This window comes from Rhipicephalus sanguineus, chromosome 11 (genome assembly GCF_013339695.2).
Source record: "Rhipicephalus sanguineus isolate Rsan-2018 chromosome 11, BIME_Rsan_1.4, whole genome shotgun sequence".
Classification (NCBI taxonomy): Eukaryota; Metazoa; Arthropoda; class Arachnida; order Ixodida; family Ixodidae; genus Rhipicephalus; species Rhipicephalus sanguineus.
Genome location: NC_051186.1, coordinates 31,922,185 through 31,947,640, shown reverse-complemented (window position 1 = coordinate 31,947,640; position 25,456 = coordinate 31,922,185).

Genomic DNA, 25,456 nt, shown 5'->3' with positions numbered 1-25,456 from the left:
CTTGGCAATGAAAAAAGGGGAATCGATCAATGGCTCGTTTTCTTTATTAGACAAAACCTAACTAAACCAACAGACAATGTAGCCAAGGAAGATACAGGGGACATATACTTTCTTTGCGTCAAATGAAAGGCGAAGACCTCAGGAGCCTAGAAAATGTACTGCTAAGCGCGAGTGCACCCTGAAAAAGTAATTACAGTGTGTTTTTAAAAGCTATAGTTTCGGTCCCGTGTGTACCCTGACGTCTCAACACGGTATGAGCTATACTCGTCACGTGCTTGCGCAAGGTATCGCGACGTTTCCATAATCCTTTCTCCGCTGCATGGTGACGCACAAGCGGTCATTTTAAGTGTTTTTGACGATGTACAAGCGGCCACATTGAATGTCTTGCTGCCGGACGTCATCAACACTCGTGAAGTCAGAATAGTCGACACTGTAGCCTGAAATCATGCAAGTGTTTACGTCAGTATATATATGTGCGTCATGGGATAATTGACTTTAATATCGAAATAAAATGTCTTATCAGCATTTACCGAGCTTCACACTTGGACAGAGCCGTTTCTGTATACAGAAGATTTGTATGGCAGAGTAAACTCACCTTCGAAAATTCATGTCAGTGCTGTTTAACTTTAGTGTGGTAATTATTATATAAACATAAAAAAATAAATTGGATGAAAAGAAGACTTTCTGCGGCCAGGGACCGAACCTGCAACCTTCGGATAACGTGTTTACCCATTGGGTTTGGCTGCTGCGCGCAGGATTGGCGGCCGCTTCCGCGGTCTCTCGTATAGCGCAGGACGTTTGTGGCAAGCGGCTGAATTTGCAGGCCGCTGCGTTTGCTGGATGGGGCTTTTAATTGGACATTACTGCTTTCGCATGCGCAACTCACGAGAAGTGCTTAGGTGTCCTATAGGATTTTTATACGTTCTTTTTTCTCGTTCATATCAAAAGAGACCCGCAGTTGTCGGAAACACGCTGAGCGACCCGAAAGAACCGCCACGTCTCTTCACGGACAGAGCGACTCGAGAAGAGGGGCTCATGAGAGAAAGATTGACGGCAGACAGCTCGACGTGGGCGCGTCGGCCTGGCATGTCAACTTACTCTGCGCCCTCTTCTTTCTTTCTTTCTTTCTTTCTTTCTTTCTTTCTTTCTTTCTTTCTTTCTTTCTTTCTTTCTTTCTTTCTTTCAGCCGCCATCGCGAGACGCTCGGCTACGCACCAGCCGTCAAGCGTGGCCACTCTATCCGACGCGTTTTCCTTTGCCGCTGTTCCGACGCCAAAGACGCACCGCCGCGCAGAACGAAGAATGCGAAACGCAAAACGCAAACTATAGAAAACCGCGCGCGCTCTGTGCCGCAACTCTCGTGCGAAGCGCGCACGCGTGCGCGCGCTTCTTAAAAAAGGAAGCAAAGTAGAAAGCGAGAAAAAAGGAATAACGAAGGTTATTTTTCGCTCGGGTATCCTCGTCACTGCTGTGCGCGGCGGAGCGGCGCTAATAAGAGGCCGCGTGCACCTGACGCGAGTCGTCATTGGATGTCGGCGGGTGCGGTCGTGGGCGGGGTCTCGGGAAGCCCCGCCTCTTCGCGCTTTTGTTTGCAGGAGGCGTGACGACGCTGGAACCCAGGTGACGTCAGCCGCTGATAGCAGTGTGCGTGAATGATTTTGCGCGAATGGCGCGTGTTTCGATAAGGAAGCGACTGGAGTATAGTGCCGGGCTTCTAAATGCGAAGCACTTCTTAGCGAACCAAAGGCACTTCTATCTATCTATCTATCTATCTATCTATCTATCTATCTATCTATCTATCTATCTATCTATCTATCTATCTATCTATCTATCTATCTATCTATCTATCTATCTATCTATCTATCTATCTATCTATCTATCTATCTATCTATCTATAGGTGGATGGACTTCTTTATGCAATATGAGTAGTTGTGCGCATATCGTGGGCTCAGGCACGTGACAAGAAAAATCAACAAATAAATAAATAAATGTGTTCAGCGCATATTTGGAAATAGAACCTGGAAAATCACTGTTTGTAGCCCTCAAAACTAAGTCTACTCTTTGTAACTCTCAAAAAAGTCGGTTTAGATTGATAAATTGCACTCTGAGAACCCTAATGTTAATTTCACCGCCACATGTTTATAGTAATAGGAGAGAAAATCAAGGTAACAGTTTCGTTTTTACATTTCGCGCCGAAGTGGCCGCAGGTGAGTTCACGGATTTCAAAATGTATTTTTCGTATTTTGGCGACATTGGCTCAACGAAATCTCGTGAAACTTGGTATGTTAAGTCTATGATCCCCTCAAAGGACAATGTGCTTCATTTTGACTGATCGGGAACTACGTAGGACCTAGTATAGTGCCGTCACCATCTATCTTATCTGGGCACACCCCCCTGCTGAAAATGTGCACAGTCACGCGTGAGCACGCATTAAAGAGGTAAGTAACCTGTAATATGTCGAAACCTTTATCTACATCAGGGTTTCCAGGTTTACTTACATTTTTAGGCCGGTGGCGGCATTAAAAAACGTCTTGGCTGCTATTTGGCTACTTTCTAGTTCCCTCGATTTAAACAGAATTATCAATATCTGGTGACGTCGCTCTCGTTGGCGTTCGAGTATGCAGTGTCAAAACATGGCAGCCAAGGCACGTTTCTAGCTCCCGAAATTGTACGTGGCATTTGCATCACACAAAAGTGAAGGACTAGTGGGGAATTAACTGTTGTATAGGGCCTCATTTTGCAGACCACCGATCGCTGAACGCGACATTAAACCGTAATTGGAAGTGAACAGGACAACTGACATTCGAAATCGCATATCCGAACTGCTTGTCACATTTCTTATGATTAGGTACGGACTGCTACTCGGGATTAAGTGCACTATATACACGAAGCAAATTTACATGCGTATCTTTACTATACATGCCTAAGGGCAGGCTTTCGAAAAAAAAAAAAGTTCGGCACATCTCAGGCGTTGTGGGAATCGGTTTCATGCGAAGCAGTCAGCGAGTATTTCTATGCTGTATTTTATGGCCTTGAGCCTTACGAGGTGGATCGACGTGTTTTTTGTAAGTGCAGTACCTGTGTGCACATTGTGGCCTTACCAGGCACGTCGACAACACTGGCGTTTAAAGAGTAACTTATGGTGCGATGTAACGCCAGCCCTCACGTTAGACAAAGGTCTTTGTCCTTGTGTGCTCCCGCGCTATGCTACTAACCAGCTCACTTTAGAGTATACATACTGTTGTGACGTCAGTCGAGTGGCTGGCGTACGTGCTCACAAGCTACTGAGGCCTGCGCATGCGCCAAGAGATAGCGTGTGTATACATACAGGCCACAGTATCGTGTGGGCGGATATTCTGCGTTGTACTTCTTGTGTTGAGGCTGCCAGTGGGCGCCTCGAGAATAAATACGTTCTACTATGTGCCCGATGTCATGCTACAACACATACGTCATGTATTATCGAAACTAAGTGCACTTTATGGTGCAATCCTGTGAATATCATACGTAACTTTCGTTAATGTATTCCTCCATGGTCAAGCAATGCTTCAATATATCTATAGCTTGCTGAATCATATATAGGAATACAAATGTAATGTTTATTGTAAGGTCCGGCGTGTCAAGAAGGGGGGGGGGGATAGTTGTGTCTTTCCCCCATAAGGCGGCTTTCAAGAAGCCAGCCTCGGAGTCGAGGGTCGAAGCGCAGCGACGCTCGGTTCGAATGTAAGAAGCGCGGGGACAAAAGAACACTCTGCCCATAACCGTTCGAACAAAAAGACGCGCCCTATTGACCATCGGTTTAACGACCGACGCAGCGGTCTGCAGCCCGCGGGGGGTCCGGGAAGCGGTGCGAAGGAAGCCAAGACTGTGACATCAATAAATCGATCCGTGAACGCCTGTCGACGGAGACGAGATGTCGCCGAGGACGGTGCACGTGGCCCCAATAAATCTCGCAAAGTGTCTGTTAAAAGCCTGTCAACGGATACGAGATGTTGCCGAGAAGGGACGGCATGGCTCGGCTAGTTAACCGGCCGCACAGTGTATGAACGCGATCAGGGTAGCTGAACGACGCCACCATCGTGTATGTTCTTTTGAGTGCACTTCTGAGAATGTCGTTTGCCGGACGTGTTCCACGTCTCTCTCTCTCAGGCAGGTGGCTCAAAAGGCTTCAGAGAGAGAGAGAGAGAGAGAGAGGGTGGAGGCCTCCGGCAGGTCAATTTACAGTTGACCCAATAAGCGGTCTGAGTGATTTTGATTTGCCGTGGGGAAAACTGGGAGGAGCAATGATGGTGTTAAAACCTGGCTCCCGGCTCCTCACGGGGGTTCTTGTCGCAGGAGCGGTGCTATGCACTTGTCGGCTCTGCCGAATGATGATGCGAAAGTTCCGATGTACATATAGCTGCCATTTAACCTTGTATATACCCTGTATATAAATATCGAGTTGTTTTGCTGTGAGAAAAGGAGTCGTCTCCGTTCTTGAGAGGTAGCAGTAACTACGACGAGGCAAGGCAGCTACGGCCAACCTTCCACTCCCTTAGCTGCAACTGACAGCGGCTACGCAGCTGAGAGAGCTCTGCTCTGGAATCAAGAGGGAGTTGGGAGAAGGTTGGGAATTTACTTTTATTATACTGCTATAAAAGCGGAGCCAACACCGGAACCACAGACGTTCATCTGATATGACGCCTGTATCGTGGGAGTATACATATGTAGTGTTTATTGCTTTCTTCTAAAGTTAGATAGCCAGCACCACAACGTTGCACCGACATTACGCCCCCTGCACAGGCTTTTCTTCCAAACCAGTTTCCAGACCTGGCGTGGCTCTGTGGTAGTATAGCTGACTGCCACGCAGAATGCCTGGGTTCGATTCCTGCTGGGATCCTAATGTTTATTCTTTCCATTCGTCGGGTCAACGCTGCCGACGTCGGCTTTTCTTAACGCTCTCGCATTTAAATTGCCAATGTCTGTTCTCGCCGTTCTTGGGTAGATATAAGCTGTCAATCACCTGTGGCGCATACCCGTATACCGCGGCCCGTGGTAAACGGGTATGTGCCACATGTGTCTCGAGGAAAGGATTTGACGATGTACGTGACAGGATTTTCACGTTATTCACGTCATGACCCGACAGTCACATTCGTCAAATCCTCTTACACTCCCATGCCAATTTTGGTCTACACTAAGTTAAGGAGGCGATCATGAGAGCACCCAGACGTAGGCGGCTAGATAGATAGATAGATATAGATAGATAGATAGATAGATAGATAGATAGATAGATAGATAGAAACGCTCAAAGTGCCAAAGGTTCGCTAAGAAATGCTTCGCATTAAAAAAACTGCACGGACTTCGTCATCACGCTCGAAACGATTGCGAAAGTGACTACAATTTATGTTTCGATCCTAGCAATTCTGACAAAACTCATGCCGTACTCATTTTTATCGTCGCACAACGCTGTTCCCTTTTCTTTAGTCCTTGTGAGAAGAATCCCGCAAGAAACTTCGTCATCCTGCACAAAACGATAGCTAGTGTCCACAATTTATGCTTGAACCGCAACAGTTGTGATTTTGAAGGGTTAATGCTGTAGTTATCTAGAGTTTCGCCGAAAGGCTTTTGCGCATTTAGTCATTTAGATAAACACATCACCGTTGTTTTCACACACGCTTGGCCACTTTTGGTTACTTTTACTGAGGCTCAATTTGACTACTTTTTGGCTAGTTTCTGTCTTTTCTTTGTTGTCTTTTTGGCCTGGCAATCCTAATCTACATGCAAGCATGACGCCGCAGTGAGCGAGCAGTACTACGTTAAAACAACTATAGAGGCGTGGTTTTTCAAAACGTGTAAGCATTCTTATGCCGACTGAACGAGAACGATCAAATTGTGTGTCCGTTCGTCAATTTGTCACCAGACGAATCGCTACAAACAAATAAATGTATAAAACAAAAGAACGCCAGGCCTGCGCGGAAAGCGCAGCACAGTCACAGCAAAAGCTGGAAGAACGGCATTTCTACAGCCCGTTATAAACTCTCTTGTGGCTACTAATACAAGTACACTAGCAATTAAGTGCCCACTACGGCACAAATCATAATTTTTGTGAAGTTGGGAAGCCTCCACCACGACATTATTCGTAATTCTGCGGAGAAGCGAGGTACCATCTTTGAGGCATTATGTGCATTTTGTTGATTCGACGGCTGATGACGATGAAGAATTATCGCAGAGCCCTTTGTAATGGGTTGGAAGCATTCAACAAACCACTCGTTGTGCAGTTCGCATTGTGTGACGCATGGTTACAGAATTCGCATTGTGTGACGCCTGGTTGATGTTTTACTCTTTTACCACGCTGTCATCTAGAGTTTCCTGGAAGGAAAACGACATGAAAAACGCACTGAATGCTTTTCAGGAGTTTCGGAGCAACACAACGTCGGGTTCTGTTTGGATTCAATGCGTGGAGTGCAAAGTCTGCGCTCATGAAGACTGCGTGGGGCCCACGGAGTGAATTCAAAGTGCTTCTACTGCAACAACTCAAAGGATAAAATTTTTTCACACTGTCTCGTTTTGCCTCACGCAGCGTCTCGTTTTGCCCCGCAGGTTGGGGCCCAATGAGACAGCTGAGCGTTTTTTTGTTTCTTTTTAAAATAAACCTTTGAACAGTCGCAACACCGCCATATTTATGTCGCACATACCTTGTACCCAAAAGAAAGTTCCTGCATTGATGTTTTATGGTAACGAGTGAAATAAAATAAAATATTCGCTATTTTCACATTTTTGTCGCATTTTGCCCCGCCCTACCCTACCTCCTACGCTATATATATATAGCTTTGGCAATGTATTTGGGCCTCGACGTAGAGATCGTGTGCGAACATCAGAAGAGCGTGACTGTCACAGCATTTTAATTTTTTTAAATCTGTGTTGCTTAAAAGGAAAACGCCCTGTATTAAGAATAGGCAACTGGTCAATAAATAATTGCAGGCTGCCGACTGAATTTAAGCAAATCAAGGCCGGGATCACTATGCAATGAGCGAGAAAAGAATAGAGGACCGGACAGGGCGTGCAAACACGGACATAAAAAAGAAGTCAGGACACCACAAACGCCGCGACTAACAAATGAAGAGACGCACAGCGGCAGAAAAGAAAGAAGGCATGAAAACTTATCTGCTCATGCCCATGCAATAGGCGAACCTATCAATCCTGCACTCGTGGGGATCTACGTGGAAGATAACTTCCTTATGAAAGTTAATCGACGGTTGACTCACGCATGCACTGTAGCTATTATCGACATACCACGCCTCAATCATCAGGCGCGTTTCTTCATTTCTATGCCTGTACAAAACTGCTGATTCATCGAATTTTGGCGTGCACGTGCAGTCTCGACAATGTAAAGAGAGATTAGAAGGTGAGCCTCCGGTTAGCGATCTCTAATGTTCCAATAATCTCTGGTTAATGCAGCGGCCCGTCTGTATTGGCCGCGAGATCGAGCAGAGTCGGCCCCTAGCGGCTAGCGGACGAAACCCCCTGGTGTGGATAGTTCCCTGCGTCGTCTACTAGCCACATCGTGTTCGCACGTGTGCGTACATCATGCACGTCCTCAGATTACAGCTTATTCCGTTGTGCTAGCACATTATCAAGAGCTTGTACGTATGCCACGATATACATAAGCATTTCGCCTTACAAGAATTCTATGCACTCTAATAAGCGAGTGCATGCACGTGTCGGTATGGCGCTAAGTCTAACCATCGTACCGTCCATTCGCCAAAATCATTTCAATGTGGGCATCACTTCGTCGTTCCAGCACATCACATAATGCGTTTGGCGTCGTCTAAACGAAAAAAAAAGGTACTAAATGTCGAGGTGTGAATGCAGACATTTAGCGACACCATCTCGTGAGGTGTTGGTGATTTGGAAATCCTTGTGATACCGCAAAAACTAGCGTCTGCAGAGGCCGGTTAGCAGTAAAAAAGACCTGAAGCCACGCATTTCTATAGCAGTATACACGTATTCATGCAAACAGAAAAGCAGAGTGCATAATGTTCTACTTCATCTAATTACGCAGAAATACGGGCTCTTTTTTTTTGTAGCCGCTGGAGCAAAAAGTAAATACTTAATTGCCTCAGTCGCGCAACACTATTTATATTGTGGTGTAGGCAAAACAAATTTTAAATACGTGCAAATAAAGCCAGAAAAAAACATCGAGCACAGTGCAAAACACGAATGTGACCGAAGTAGAGCACTGCACGGGCCGGATTTTACGGCCCGGGACCGGCCCGGGCCCGCTTTATGAAGCCCGAGCCCAGCCCGGGCCCGGCCCGGGCCCGGGCGTTCATTACTAAACTAATCCAGGGCGCGCTTGTTCAGACCACGCCCGACCCGGGCCCGCTAGAGGATATTAGTTGTTGATGATGATTACTATAATGATGCCGTGCGCTTTGAAGCGGGCGATCGGACGGAAAATCCGGAAAAAGAGCCAGCTGTTTGCACGTGTCACTTCAGCTTGGCACAGTATACCTTAGACCATGCAATGCATAACGTTCGAGTGTGCTCGAAGGCCCGACTTACGCCTTTTAATGAGCGGGTACGAGTCAGGCCCGGCCCGCAGCCTCAAGCCCGGGCCCGGCCCAGGCTCGCGGCTTCAAGCCCGGGCCCGGCTCAGGCCCGCGGATTCAAGCCCGGGCCCGGGCCGGGCCCGGGTGTAAGGACCGAGTGGTGGTTCGTCACGTTTGCGAGTGCGTGGCTCAACGGAACAGGCGACAAGAGAATACGCACGAATAAGTTTCAATAAACATTTATGGGGACAAGGGATTCTAGGGACGATCACGGAGAACAAGCACAGAGATAAACACACATCAATTAATGTGAAAGTCCTACCCGCGGAATGTCCGACCAAGGTTACAAAAAAAACATCTCACGACTTGTAGATGTCGTCTTGCGGAAGGTCAGTCCACGTGCGGCGACGAGTCTCGTCGAAGGCGAGCCCAAGCACGCAGGTGACACGTCACAAGACAAGGCCTCCGGAAGGCCTCCCGTTTGATCACGGCCTTGCGCCGTCCCAGGTGGCGACGGTGTTCAGGAACTCGTGACGCCTGCCCGCCGACACAGCAGGAGCCGCGCCCTGTACCGGTAGCCTCAGGCAGGTAGCTCGGCTCCCCGGTCTCACCGAGAACAGGCCGGAGGAGCTCTCCGGACAGCGCCCTGGTCCGGCACGTCCTCGATGGAGCCACCGCCAACGCCCGAAACACCATGCAAGCACCAGTCCTCGCTGAGCACGGCCACGACAAACTTCTCGGACAGCGCCCTGGTCCGGCGTGTCCTTCGGCTTGCTTCGCTCAGCCCTCTGCGCGTTCCACACGCGCCTCTCTTCTTTCTCGTCTTCTTTTCTCTTGTGCTGCCGCCGCGCGTGCCACCTGCCCCTGGCTCGCCTTCATGTCGCCGTAGTCTTCATTCTCGTACGTCCGTACAAACATATCGAAATTCCACCAAAAATTCACAAACATATACATTTCTTTCAGAAATTCCCTTCATTCACTACAATTATCCCCCCACTCAAGAAAGTTGTTCGGCACAACAACTTTTCCACAATCATGAAGTCCAACAACACACAAGGACACAATTTACATCATGTTGCACCTCTTTTGCGATAGTTCTGAGCAAACATAACACATCTTTGTTCGAAAGGACCCTATCGGTGATGGGGTTCGATTTCCCTTTCCTCATATCTCTTGAGGAGGTTAGCGTGAAATAAGCTAACTCGCGAACCTAGGTCTAATAGATAATCATTCTCGCTACGTTTTTCTAGGACTGTAAAGGGACCTTTCCACGTGAGGATTAGCTTATTCTTGGCCGATGGAAGGAGCAGCAACACTTTATCGCCTGCAGAGAGCTCTCGAAGTCTTTTCTTCCTGTCATCAGGCTTCTTCTGTGAAGCTTTTGCCTTCTGGACCTCTTCTTGAGCTATCTTGCAGGTGTTCTGCAACCTCTCTTTTAGCTCCATGACATCTCTGTACGCGGTCTTGATCTCACAATCGACGTTTTTGCCTGCCCACAATTCCTTAAGTATGGTCATTGGGCCACGCACGAATCGTCCGTAAAGGAGATCAAATGGCGAAAAACCAAGGCTCGCTTGCGGGACCTCGCGATAAGCGAATAGTAGTGGAGCCAAGTACCTGTCCCATTGGTTAGGGCACTCCTGACACATTCGCCGAATCATCTGTTTGAGGGTCCCATTGAATTTTTCCACAAGCCCTTTCGCCATGGGATGGTACGGCGTAGTGGGGAGTTGTCTAAACGACATTAATCGTCCCAGTTCTTGCATCAGACGAGATGTAAATGACTTGCCACGGTCACTCACGATTTCCCGTGGGACTCCAACGCGAGCGAACATTTCTAGTAGCGCTTCTGCTACTCGCTCCGTTTCAATACTCGGCAAGGCTACCGCATCTGGGTAGCGCGTAGCAAAGTCTATCATGGTTAAAACGTATCTATTTCCTTTTTCCGAAGTTGGGGACAGAGGACCGATAATATCAATCGCGACTCGGTGGAATGGAGTCTCGATTATGGGCATATTCCCCAAAGGCACACGACCCACGAGGTGCTTTGGTACTGTTCTCTGACATATGTCACACGATTTTACAAAGCGTGTGACATCCGCTTGTACTCCAGGCCAATAAAACTCTTCAAGAACACGGTCTACTGTCCTCTTTTGCCCCTGATGGCCCGCGAGCCATCCCTCGTGTGCCATCTTCATTACTGTGGCGCGTAGCTTCTGCGGAACCACCAGTTGTTCGAAGTGTCGCTGTTCGGCAGTCTGGTAATGCCGGAAAAGGATGCCATGGACCAGCACGAACTTGGTAGTAGCTCGTTTCTTGGACGTTGTTGTTTGGTCCAATGCTTGGAAACAAGCCTCCAGTGTCTCATCCATGCTCTGCAATTGGCGAAGTTCTTCCGTGCTGACGCTTATGGGGTCAACTTGCGGTGCAGTTACATTTTGCAGTTTTCCCGTCTTTCCTGCAGCGGCCGTCACTTCCCTTGATTTGCTATGCTTTGTCGCTGTCTTTGTCACTTTCTCACTCGGTGAATCTGTTTGCTTGAAATCGGGATCTGCAATCGGGACAGCACCTTCGATGTTGCCAAGGATAACATCGTACAGAGGGTTCTCCATGCAAACAGCACGAGCAACTCCCCTGAAAAACGGTGAATCAATAAATACGTCGGCCTCTGGCAGACACTTTTCCGACCGGTCTAGTAAGCGTATAATGCGTGTGTTGCCAGTTAGCTTGGTGTCGGGAACCAGTGAGCGTTTTACTATAACCGTGCTGCAGCCGGTATCTCGGAGGACAGTCACCAAGTTGCCTTCAAGACGACCCGTGACCGTCGGCATCTGTTTCCACCCTCCACAACAGGTTGTACAGCTCTGGGCAATATCCAGCATACCATGACTTTTGCATGCACTTGTATGGGCAGGCTTCCGTTGTTTTTTCTGCTCATCCTGCAATTCTTCCTGTCTTAGAACAGAGCATGAAGCTTCACCATGTCTCCCAGAGCCAATAGAGCACGTGTCGGCGCTATGACCAGGCTTCTTGCACTTCCAGCATGGTGATGGCTTCGCTGCCCTAGATCTTGTCCAGCAGTCGGAAGCTTTGTGTCCTGGCTTGTTGCAAAGAAAGCAGACAGGCTTTTCTTTGCTCTCTGTCATCACAGCTGCTTTATAATGGCCTGGCGGCTTCCCCTTCTCTTCTTTTCCGTCCTTGCCTCTAGCAAGATTTATGATGCCTTGCGCTTCCAAGTACTGGTCAGCTGTCTTTGCCAGTGTGTCAAGGTCATCACATCCTCTTTCCTTCAGAAAGATCGCCAGTTTTTCTTCGCAGCGTCGTAAAAACTGCTCAGACACGATTTTGTCCCGCAGCGCCTCATATGTCTTTGCTGTTTTGGCTAACTCTTGCCAGTGGTCAAAGTACCCTAGAAGACGGCCAGCAAACTGCCGTGCGGTCTCAGCATTTTCAGGCTTGGAATCCCGGAACTTCACACGGTACCCTTCTTCCGTGTAGCGGAACCGCTGCAGTAGCGTCTGCTTCAGCTTGGCATAATCGGTAGCGTCTTCCGCGGACATCCGACCTACTGCCGTTAGTGCTTCGCCCGTCAGACAGAGACTCAAAGACAAGGCCCACTTGTCTTGTGGCCAACCTTGACTAGACGCTACTCTCTCAAACCTCTGTATATAAGCATCTAGTTCATCCCTCTCCTCGTTATAGGGAGGGATCATCTTATGGGGGCTGCGAAAACTCTGACCACCACCTGTCTCGCTGCCTACGGTGGTTCTCGGACTCAACCGCTCTGCCTCTAACACACGCCTTCGCTCTTCGAGGAGCGCCCGTTCCGCCTCCATACGCGCTAACTCTCGCGCGTGTTCCTCCTGCGCCGCTACCCTCGCTTCTTCGCGCTCCTTAGCTCGCTGATCCCTCATGTCCTTCTGCTCTGCGCTAACCCATGCCTGCAAGGCCTCTCCAGTGAGTCCCATCTCCTTCCCTAACTCAACGAGCGTTCTCTTTTCGTCCATTGCCGCCCACCACACACAAGCAACGTGAGGCTCTAAGGTGTACGGAAGAGCTTGGTCCTGTCTCGCGGACGCCAGAAAATTGTAAGGACCGAGTGGTGGTTCGTCACGTTTGCGAGTGCGTGGCTCAACGGAACAGGCGACAAGAGAATACGCACGAATGAGTTTGGATCGACATTTATAGGGACAAGGTATACTAGGGACGATCACGGAGAACAAGCACAGAGATAAACACACATAAATTAATATGAACGTCCTAACCGCGGAATGTCCGATCGAGGGTACAGAAAAAACATCTCACGACTTGTAGATGTTGGAGGGTCAGTCCACATGCGGCGACGAGTGTCGTTGAACGCAAGCCCAGGCACGCAGGTGACATGTCCCGTGTGTTTCACGGCAGGAAGACAAGGCCTCCGTAAGGCCTCCCGTTTGATCACGGCCTTGCGCCGTCCCAGGTGGCGACGGTGTTCAGGAACTCGTGACGCCTGCCCGCCGACACAGCAGGAGCCGCGCCCTGTACCGATAGCCTCCCCAGGCTCCCCAGGTCTCACCAAGAACAGGCCGGAGGAGCTCCCCGGACAGCGCCCTGGTCCGGCACGTCCTCGCTGGAGCCACCGCCAACGCCCGAAACACCAGGAAAGCACCAGTCCTCGCTGGGCACGGCCACGACAAACTTCTCGGACAGCGCCCTGGTCCGGCGTGTCCTTCGGCTTGCTTCGCTCAGCCCTCTGCGCGTTCCACACGCGCCTCTCTTCTTTCTCGCCTTCTTTTCTCTTGTGCCGCCGCCGCGCGTGCCACCTGCCCCTGGCTCGCCTTCATGTCACCGTCGTCTTCACCCTCACAATTCCGCACAAACATCTCAAAATTCACAAACGCCTAAATTTCTTTCAGAAATTCCCTTCATTCACTACACCGGGCTTGAGGCTGCGGGCCGGGACTTGACTCGGACCAGCTCACTAAAAGGCGTAAGTCGCGCCTTCGAGCACACGCGAACGTTACGCATTGCATGGTCTATAAGGTATACTGTGCCAAGCTGAAGTGACACGTGCAAAGAGCTGGCTCTTAGTAAAGCTTAGCAATAAAAATAGAAAAACAGTTGAAGTGCCATTTTTTTTTTCACCAGTAAAGATATAGATTGGCACTGTATATTTTCACTAACGTTTCGTCTGCTGGACCAGACTTTGTCAAAGTAACAAGTACATCGTGGGCCCGGCCCAGGCCCGCGGCTTCAAGCCCAGGCCCGGCTCAGGCCCGCGGCTTCAAGCCAGGGCCCGGCCCGGGCCCGTACTTTCAAGCCCGAGCCCAGCCCGGGCCCGCCGGAAAACGCTTCGGAAGGCCCGGCCCGTCCCACGGGCCGGGCCGGGCCGGGCCCGGGCTTTCGGGACGGCCCGGGCCCGTGCAGTGCTCTAGACCGAATGCCAGTACACCATTGATTGGCAGATTGCGCTTCTCTCACACGTAATAGAAACGTTCGGTCGGTTTCGTGCATTAATTTGGCAATGGAGGGCTTATACGTCACCATTAGGCTGCACTCAACGCGCTTTATTCGCCGACAATCGACTCGAACCACCTACGGCGAAGCGCCGCTGCGTACATTTGTATACGCGCCACCAACCGCCTATCCACACAAACGCGGCGACGGTGCTGCCACCTATAGCCCGCATGCCACCTATTGCCCGCATACAGCCCGCAGAAGCGGCCGCATACGACTTAAAGGAGCACTGACATCAAATTTCAAGATCGAGATGTGCCCATCATTCGATCGCTTGGTATGCATAGGTCTTCTTGGCCAAATTTGAACGGCATCCGTCGCGTGGAAGTTATTTTAATTCGATTTCAAACAGCGTAGGAGAAAAAACAAAAAATCGGCTGCCCTGCAACATCGACACTAGTGCTACGTGTTCGGTGTGATACATTGCACAAAAATCACCCCGAGTGACGATACGCTAGTAACAATGACGTCGACGATCTCTGAGTGTGTTTGGAGCCGACTGCCAGCCATGCTTTCACTCTCTTTGCTGTGTCGAAGCGTGCGGCGTGCGTTTGCGGGGCGCACATGCACAATACGACGACTGGCACCCGGCGAGGCCTATTGTTCCGCACCCCTCTCGCTTTGTTGTCGGGCTGCTCTCGAGGTAGTTTTCGTGAGGGGTCACGCGCTTAACAGGTTTAACCCATACCGAGGCACCCACATACTTTCAATCTCTACCGCGCGCGGGGCCCCGATTTGAAAACCGCGCTTTCTACGTCACCACAGCTTGAGTGCACGTGGTCTTTGACGCTCCCCGCATGGGTCGCTAGTTTCTTGTGGTTTTTAGGCGGGCGTTTTGAAGTGACGCTAAAATGGTCACAATTAACTACGCTAGAATTAGTTATACGATACGCTAGAGCATTTACGATTTAACTTAGGGATTACCAGACCCAAAGCTACAAATTACAGTAAAAAAGTCACCAACAAAAATTTTGCTGTCAGGGGTCCTTTAAGCCCTGTCTTTTTAGAATGAATACTTACCAACTAGCTCAGCTCTCTGTTATTCTGAGGACCAGAAACTCGGATTTATATACAACAGCGTACCTTTGCGTGGCTCATGGCTCGCGGCGAGATCGACCTATAGGTGGCAGCACCGTCACCCCGCTAGTGTGGATACTGGTTTCGTGTGGTGTGTGTAGAAGTACACGGGGCTTCTATTTTCACATCGTGATCTTGTGTTCCGTACCCGCAGAAAACTCTTCGTTATCGATGGAGACTTTGTTCGGTGCCACAATGCCGCACATACTGCACAGAGCCAGGGATAAGCTTCCATTTCTATCCCACCGACGCGGAACGTCGCCGACTGTGGCTCGTTAGTCTTCGTAACGGCAGGACGCCTTCCAAGTACGCGATGGTGTGCAGCAAGCACTTCGACGACGGTGCATTCGCAGACGAGAAAGAATTGTGAGTAGTCAGCGATAACTTCGCTAATGTGTGCATTTATGTGCTTGTTGCTGCTGTGCACTACGAGCGTGAAGACGGTCGCAGTAAGCGAGCGCTCGGGGAAGCTTCCCTGTGCTTTGATTTTCCTGCACTTCCGCAAGAAAATTAAGCGATAATCAATCGCGAAAGAAGAAAATTAATTCATGGAATTTATTCTTTGTCATTCATGTACCGTCTGCGCTGTGAATGCAAAGTTTGTTCGCGCTTGGCTATGAGTGTTTAAACGAGAGTCCCCGATCCCTTTTGTAGTTCGCGCATGTTCCATTGTGTTTACACGGCCGCGAGAACAGTTCTCAGTGTTCCGCAGGGCAAGTACGTGCACCGAAACGCGGCAAGTGTGTATGCATGATCTGGTGCATAGTAAAGAGTATCGTTTTGTGAGCCCTCACTCGCCACGTAAGCGATGAAAATGCGCGAGCGAATTTATCACCACTGCTGATCTTGATGAATATATTTTTCTCGCTCACTCTCTCTTTTTAAGGGTTTTCGCGGAAGAGATTGAGGCCTGACGCATTTCCGACACTGAACTTGCCAAAGCGCAAATTTGACAGGCATAAGCTACTTCGCAAGTACACTGGTGTCTTTATATATCTTTTCCCCACAAGTTATGACTGCGCAAGGCAACTCAGTTTTGCGATTTCCGTATCATTCCATTTTCTGTTCTGTTTAGGGGAAAATTTAAGTACCGAAGTGTCAGACGTGACTTGACAGAAATATTTCTCTGCAGTGGGACCAGGACCGTACACAACTAAAGCTCGTCGCATAACCTATAAACGATAGTCCCGAAGTTATACACGTAACCACAACGCGCAAGTGCACGAGAGCCTTTTTTTTAACTACCGAGCCGTTAAAAGGCTATATTCACATGAGATTTAATACTTCTCATCTTTAGGACAACGCCAAGTGCACTTTGCAATGCGCTTGAACCACAGAGCGGCACCTACACTGATATGACTCTCGTGAACGGACGGTACGACGACCACACACAGCACTCTCAACAAGTGCACTCACTGATCTTATTACAGTACATATACAGCCGATCAAGGCCAAATGCTTCTTTACATCGTGTTAGGCATACGTATGAGCGGTTAAAGTTGCACCAACGCAACGGAACAAACCGCCTTTTGAGGCCCTGCATGACGTACGCGCACATGCAAACACAACGCGGCTAGCAGACGACGCATGGAGCAATCCACACTAGGCGCGCTTCAGCCAGTAGCCGCCAGGCGGCGACTCCGCTCGATCTCGCGGCCAATAATTGCTAGTGTTGGCTGGCGTAAGTGGCGTTGGCAAATATCTGCTATATAGTCTTGCTGTATGTTGGCCATTGATATAGTGCTAAAGGGCCCATGTCACCCAATTTTCAATCATAATCCGTGCATATGGGTTAATCCTTGTGCGTTCACAAACAAGCTGACGAAATCTTAGCGCATTTGGTCGAGCACTTATTATAATTGAGTACTAATTTTTATGAACACGCGAGCAGCCTGAGACTCGGGCACCACTCACGCACTCGCGAGCCGTGACGTAACAAGCTGCTTCCTTTGCGCATTCCGGCGAACAATGTCGTTCCCTGGTCAACTGCGCGTGCAGTCGAGCCATTGAAGGTTTCCTCAGCTTGACTTTGAAACTGAACGATTTTCAGCAGCTGAAACTTCGGTAGAAGACGACGGTGCAGCATATGACGTCACACATGTCATGGTAAAATGGCGGTGGGCGGTGTTTATAGCCGGCGGCTTCTATATAGGGCTTATTTTGTACTGAAGCATTCTTGTACAGTGCATTTTTCATATACGTATATAGGTATATAATAGACCCTCCACTTCTATTTTTCGCTCAAGACCGCAAATTGTTTGGTGACCGTGTCATGGCTGCCTGATGTTGGTTATCTGCTGTTATAACGGCAACGTTGTTTTCATTCAGTCTCATTCAAATGACTGAGCTGCGTGCCGAATTGTCTCTCCCCCTTCTTTTTTAGACCTGCTTCCTCCTACCCAGTGCATGGTATCAGGCACGTAGCCATGAGGTTTCTTTTTTCGGAAAGGGGGGGGGGGGGCGAGGTCTAATTATTCGAAAGAAAGTCTTTCCATGGCAAAAAGGAAAAAGAAAGTTACCCGGGAATATAGAAGAGTGGACGAATTTCAGCACCCCCCCCCCCTTGCCTCAGGTGCAGCCTGATAAGCCTGTCTGCTTTCCTTTCCTTTTTCTATCTATCTATCTATCTATCTATCTATCTATCTATCTATCTATCTATCTATCTATCTATCTATCTATCTATCTATCTATCTATCTATCTATCTATCTATCTATCTATCTATCTATCTATCTATCTATCTACAGTCTAGTCTTCTTGTTGGCCCTATACACTCTTACAGCAGGCGCAATACCGATGAAGAGCGGATCTTCGCTCGTCCGTCTGTCCGACGGCATGAGGTTCACAGACGAATTTCACTGCCGCATGCGGCCGCTTCCGCGCGGGAGCAGAAGCTGCAGAATGCAGATGTATACTCAGAAGACGGCGTAGAACCAGCAGAAGAGTTCGCGCCTCGCGCCTCCCTACAGGCGGCGCGGCGGGCGGCAGCGGAGTGCGCGGTGTGGCACGGAGAAGCCGAAAGGACGACGAGCCATCTGGGCCTCAAAGGGGCCGCCGCCGCCGACAACGACGGCAAACACAGGTGCCGCCGCCGTTGGAAGGCGAAAGAAGCTGATAGCTGCAGACTTCGCTAGCGCCGCTGCGCGAGTCGACTCGCATTGCTCGGGCGTCGTCCGCTCGCGGGCGGATATCACGCATAGAGGCACGCAGCGTGTTTCGTCGTGTATAGGACGGCTGATGTCTCAACTTGTCGGATGCAGCACGACTTACACACTCCTGTGAACACAAGGAGATGTTCGCGAAACGTAAGACTCGTTGATGCACCCGTGCGCAAGCGCGCGTTACGTGTACGTGTGTATGTACACGTGTGCGAGATGTGTTCGTGTAAGTAAATATTTGCCCGCGCCATTCCTTCGTCTGTCTGATCTCAGGCTGCTACGCGTGCGAGCGTATCGGCTGTCCTCCTTCCTTTCTCCGTTCTCCTCTCCCTCCGTGTAGGGTAACAAACTGCCTTTTAGTTGGCTTTCTCGGGATCTTGTCCTTTTCTCTCTGTAACCAATTGATTCATTATGTTACAGCGCGACAAGAACGAGCAATATACCAACTGTAACTTGAGTTGTTCGTGCACACATTCGCAGCATAGTCAGCTGTATACACGTCTTGTGAGCGCCAAGCTGTATGCGGCGAGAAGCTCATCATTTTGGTGTATGAATAAACGATTTCTCTATTCACCGAGTTTCGCATTTCAGGCATTTGCTAACTAAGTGTTCACAGGGAACTTAAGGTTTGAAATGAACAACAATGACTGAAAACTGACCGGGTCACAACTCGAAGGCGAAAGTCATATAGCATATCACCGGGACTATTTTATACCGCGCACTTTACATCACGCGAAAGTCGCTTTATGTATATATGTCGCGTTTTTTTTTTTCGAAATGGGCTAAATCCAGAAACCGAAACTAGCTCAAATATTGCTCCATTGGCAAGTACATTCTCTCAACTTTCCTCTAAAAGAGAGATCGGAACGAAATGAGTCAAATACCAACAGCTACGTGTGCTCACAGATTCCGTTTCAAAACGAAATTGAGCCAGATCCATGCGCTGTATGGATCGAAATGAGTCAAATCCAGTATGCCGATAGTAGAGCGCTTCGGCGATCACGTGATTCGGCGAACGTGGAAGCCTCCGTGTGATTTCCCGCCTACCTGACTACTCTGCCTGTTTTCTGGGTGTTTGTGCAATTTTTTTTTTGCCCTTTCGGAGCTGGATTATCATGGATTCTGATGGAAGTGAAGAGATCGGCGAGAGATCGGTCCCGTGACGTCGACGACATCGTGAACAGAAGCAATGTCGACGCGGACGAAGCAAGAATGTGCCACTGCCAGAATTTCAATGAAGTTTTTTCAAGAATACCGCATTGAATTCCATGTCTCAATTCGAAATGAGGCAATTCCAAAGTTATCATGCTAATAATGGTGAAATCCGCTGCATATTTTTTAATTGATTGTGACCAGAAACTTCCCCTAGCCGGCATGTAAAACATATCATAGAATAGCTTTGACAGCGTTGTATTTAGTTTGCATAGCAAATTTTTGCCGTTTTCTCAAATTCTCTTTGGATGGATTTGACCCATTTCGAAAAAAACGCCTCATATATTTTTAGTCACGCCGCAAAGACGAAGTGAGCGCGCAGCTCAGCGCCTGAACCACGAAGTGCGCGGGTGGTCATGTGACATTTTGTACGACACGCCGGCTTTTCATCACGTGATCCTTTTAACGAGCCGTTTAAGGTCTTCTGATTAAAAACATATCGCATTGCCCGCTGGGATCGAAGGTGAACACTATTTGTCCACGGAGCTGCGTAACGAATATGCGCGGGCACAGCCCTGATTCTTGACAGTTCATTCCCAGCAGACCAGACATCGTCAGAATCAGGATCTGGCACCAAATTTTGCACGTACTAATCTTTTCAAGCACTCGTTTTTTTCCGCGAACCATTAGCGAACGGAATCGAAAGTTTTTCCAGAACGTGGCATTCCTGACTGAAAAATACATGTAACTTTTCGTGTAAACTTCATTGTTGCTACTGTCATACTCCTTGTCTATATCATGACAACTCCTTCTCCAACTTGTCTTTCCTTTTCCCTTGTGCGCATGAGAGTGTTCTTAAAAATTTCTACAAATCTTTCGATAAGTGTTCTACAAGTCAAAGTTGTACGTAACGCGTTACAAGTAATCGATTACTTGCAATCATGTACATTTTCTTGTAATTTTGTAATATAATCGATTACTTTTTCGAAACTGTAAGGTTCTGGGTAATTCAGTTACATTTTCTTGTAACTGATTGCCGGTAATCAATTACTTTATTTTTCCAAAATCAAGTTGTAACCAGTCTTCTACGGCAGTTCTCGTTCCAAAAAAATATTCGACCGCTCTGTATACGGACCCCTTCCCGTCCTGTCAGACGGGGGGTCAGCCTCTTTTTTCCCATTTTCCTTGGCCTTATCTGCAACGCCTTACCCCAACGCCAGCAACAGCAAAGCGCGACGCTGCACAGAGGAGATGGACACTATATCATCGAAGCACTGCGCATCGAAGCACTGCGGGTTGAGAGTGTTCAGTGTAGCAGCTGGCTTCCTAGCGAGGAAACGGGAAAGAATCAGCGATGACAACTTTGAAAAACAACTCCTGTTGAAAGTTAACAACACGTAACACTATATCACAGAAGCCACGCACAGTAAGTCTCCCAGCCTTCACGCAAGCCTCCAGCCTTCTTTCTGCTGCAAGCCACAGCAGTTCGTTATAGTTTGAATAAACTTGTGCTATTGTGTTACAGCAATAAAATTTTGAAAGAAAGTAACGCAAAAGTAATGAATTACATTTCTGCAACTATATATATATATATATATATATATATATATATATATATATATATATATATATATATATATATATATATATATATATATATATATATATATATATATATATATATATATAGTTTGAGTTATCGAGCCGAGCCGCGTTTTTGATCTACTTTCGGCATGGCACAACCTCACGCTTACACAGCTCCGCTCTTAATAGACAGTAGAACCTCGCTGATACGTTCCCGTTTCGTGCGATTTCCCAGTGCTACATAACGTTCGTGAAATCGTTATCAAGCAAAGCTGCTCGACGTATTAGTGAATTCAGATTGTACGTTTTCTCGTGCAGTACGTTCTTTCCCGTTATTATTATTTTTATTTTTCTGTTCAAAAACTTATCAATTGGATTCTACTTGCATATACACATTACACGCTGCTATGGCGCGAAAGGCGAAGAAGTGCGCAACCGACTGCGTGGAGTCTAATTTTAGAGCTCTACCCTTTGCGGGTGTCGCCAAAACGATCGCGAGCGAAAAGCAGCAGATATTCGGTTCGCACTCCACGCGTTGGCGGGAAACAGGAAGGGGGTGGCGGCGGCGTCACGCTGAGCTACGGAGCCGAGCCCGGCGCGTCGAGGATGCGAACGTCGACGCAGACGTCGGCGTGCCAAAGGCGTGCCTCGCTGTTCACGCTCCGCGGATTTGCCACCAGGCCAGCAGATCGGTTACGCAGAGTCGTCCCCGCATCCGTAGTTGCGTGCACTGCAAAGGGAGCTGCAGAAGTGGCGCTGTATCCATATAGCCGTACGTCCACGCTCTCATCGCTGTAATCTTTCGGGTGTACGACGCTTTCACTTGAGTTATAGCCATATAGGCGTGCGCAGAATTCTACATAGGGGAGGGGGGGGTACTGGATGAAGTACGCTGCGCACCTCCCCCCCTCCCGCCTCTTTCCAACCCCTTCCCACCTAGGCCCTTACGATGAGGAGTCAGTGCAAACACGAGGTATACGCAGGCCTGTGATTATAGCGCAGCCCATCTCTGACCGCTGCGGCATGCCGGCATCGTTTGAGAATAAAAACAAAAATTAGCAGCGTTTAGGGATCCTTCCTGCTCTAAACACATGTATTGCGAAGGGAAGCAGTCTCACTTATGCCCGTTTCTTATTGGCTAGTTTGGTGTTCCTTTATGAATGACGCATATATATACTAACTGCGGGGGTTTGACTATGCGCATAAGGTGAATTTGAGTTATCGAAACGATTAGTAGAATATGAAAGCACCACTAAGAAGAAATTGTGGTTAGATCAACTCGTTTGCGGAAATTCTTCGCAGTTATTATTTGCGCGCAAGCGTTAAGGAGTCTGTGTCGCAGAAAATGCGGTGCCGGTGTCAGCGTCGGCGGCGTATGTACGTGAATGAAAAATCCCGATTGATGCAAAGAGTTCTAGCCGGAATTGAGACCAGACATTCTTCGTGGTAGTCAATTATTCTACCACAAAGATACTCCAGTGCTTGAAACTACTTTGGAAAAAGACCCAGACGTCATGTCGTGGCAACGTCAATTGTGTGTGCAGTGTTGGCTATCCGCTTTTATAACAGCATAAACGTTACACATTTATACACCCATAATAATCAGCAAGATATATATTCAATAGCCGCCACGGTGGTCTATAGTGGTTATGGCGCTCGACTGCTGACCCGAAGGTGGCGGGATCGAATCCCTGCTGCGGCGGCCACATTTTCGATGGAGGCGAAAATGCTTGAGGCCCGTGTGCTTAGATTAGGTGCACGTTAAAGAAGCTCAGCTGGTCGAAATTTCGGGAGCTCTCCACTACGGCGTCCCTCATAATCATATCGTTGTTTTGGGACGTGAAACCCCAACAGTTATTAAGCTATGTTCAAGCATTGCTCGACCCTGTCGCTAACGAGCGCTGCGTGTGAAATGCACGTGGCCGCACCGTAACGTCTTCGCTTCGATAAAACTGACGCGTGAGTGTTGGCGTCACGTCGGACCATGTAGTCGACGTGCCTGATAAGCCTGTACACAACTACTTCGTCTACACAAACACGTCGATCCGCCTTGCAACGCTTGGTTCAGAGCCAAAAAAAAAAAAATGCAGCATATAGGCAGTTACTCGCCGACTGCTTCGCATGAAACTGATTCCCACAATGCGCGGTAATCAGTTTTCCCACAATTCCCACAATTCTTTTTGTTCTTCTTTTTTCTCAGTGAGCTCTCTTATTCATAGGCAATGTATTTTCGAACGGCTAAAGTAGTTGCGTTTCCTCAATATTGGATAACACGAATGGAGAAGTTGGCTTATATACTATATATTTAAAACTTACAGATTTATGTTGCCGTGCCTAAATAGCCCTCCACCGACTTCTTTGTAATTTCGAGAAGAATCTTTTGTACCGACATTGAAAAGAAGAAAATATAGCGCAAATTGACTGTAACTGTTTTAACGCTGCAGTATAAAAGTGCGTCGACTACACGCGAGACGTAGAATGATGCTGCTCCGCATAACGTACACACTATGCGGAACAGCATCACTCGACGCCGCGTGAACCTCAGCCATTGATTTCGTCACCGACTCCCGAGTGTGCTTGTTTGGGGAGTTTTAGTTTGTCCGTAGACTTCTCACCGTTTACGATTTTACGGGTTACCGGAAAACTATACGTGATGGACAGTACTGGTAGCGACACCTGGTGACCCAACGAGGGACCTGCAGTGCTGATATATATATATATATATATATATATATATATATATATATATATATATATATATATATATATATATATATATATATATATATATATAAAAGTGGCTATTTATTAGACGTAGAAGAAATGAGGAAATAGAAGACGCTTCTTTCTGTCTCCCGTATCGGGCATAGAGTTTCCTAAAATGACCTAGAGGGAACTCTGGCGCTGCGATCGTTCAGCCACCATGGGAATGATGGGTAGTACACGGATTTGCCTAGTCTTCGTGCTTGTGGGCTTCGAACGCACTTGTGGCTTTGTTTATTCCTACGTTTTGGTTTTCTTTCGGATAAAAGAATGGATCGTTGTGAACTTCGTGACCAGATTTGAATCGGTGAGGCTGAAGAAGTTAAAGTGGAGAAGTGGAACTGCTGACTTTTGCTGAACTTCGTTTTGCGACAAAGCGGATGCAGGCGACGCGGAGCCAAACGGAGCCGAAAGAACGAAGTTTAGACAAATCCGTGTACTACCCATGATTCCCATGCTGGCTGAAGCGCGATGCATTGCTAGGGTGGCTAGAATGGGGAGGTGTGAAAAGCGAGCCGTGTTTCCCTTGCCCGAAGGTGCCGCGTTGCGCGATCCCTCCGCTAGGTCGAGATATAGCGCGGCAGTCGGAGGCGCTGCCTGCTCGCATGGCGGATGGGGGAGACGGCAGTGTAAGCCGCTTGCGACGGAAGCTTGTCAGCTTCGTTGACGTGCACGTGCTTTTACGAGTTCCCTGTGTTAGTGTTCCTTGAGAGGAATGACGTGTACAAAAAAAAGAAGAAACTCAGCGACCATCTTAACATATTCGCGCAAACACCGTGTTTTGTGCCAGGCGCTGCAATTCGGTGTGCAGAACACGTGCGGAAAAAGTGTCACTTTCCCGTGCACCGGCATGCAGACAGATTAGCAGTTTGGAAGCGGGCAATCCCAAAGGCCGACAGAGCGATACAGCGAGAATTCGGCCATCTGTGAAAAAACATTTTGACACAAGGTAAATGTACTGAACCCGTTCCGTTCAAGTGCTGCGAAGGTTTTTGCGTGCGTCTATGACAAGCACGTGCAAGTGATAAACGAATTAATCTGAACGTTTTATTTTCTTCTGTTTTATTCTATTTATTATACTTTCATCGTCAATAAACAACAACGCAGATGCTCACCTTGTGTATTTAATCGCGGGCTACGCAGTTACAAAGCGCATTCTGCTATCGGGCTGCACACAGTGCAAAAGTGCGTACATCGTGCTAATAGAAAGCACTGCATGACAGCTGCAAAGTCAGATAACTATCAACTGGGATATTTGAGGGCTGCTGTATCAATCAAAGTTACTATACAACTTGACAAAGATATATATGTAAAGCAGGCTGACACTCGTGTTCAGCACAGTGCGCCTGCATTCAAAGATAGTAGCCAGCTTGTTGCAGCTCTGTAAGGAGCGTGTTGCAGAAATTGGCTACGTCGAACATGTGAAGAATTGACAACGTCAGTGGTCAAATTCTTTTGCATCACGATCGAGGGTTCATTTTCCTTTGAAGGGGCTCAACCAGGCATAAAGCGAGGACAAATAAAAAAATTGAATACATGCGCATCACCTACATCACCAGTGTGTTGCTCAGGAAATGATGCTAATTAAATTTTGTTGAAGCCATGAAACTATAATTGCTGTCTCAATTTCTATTCAACTTTGAGCATACTGGCTCCGTGACGGCGCGACCTCGAGTGTAATACAAATTCAGCATTGAGTA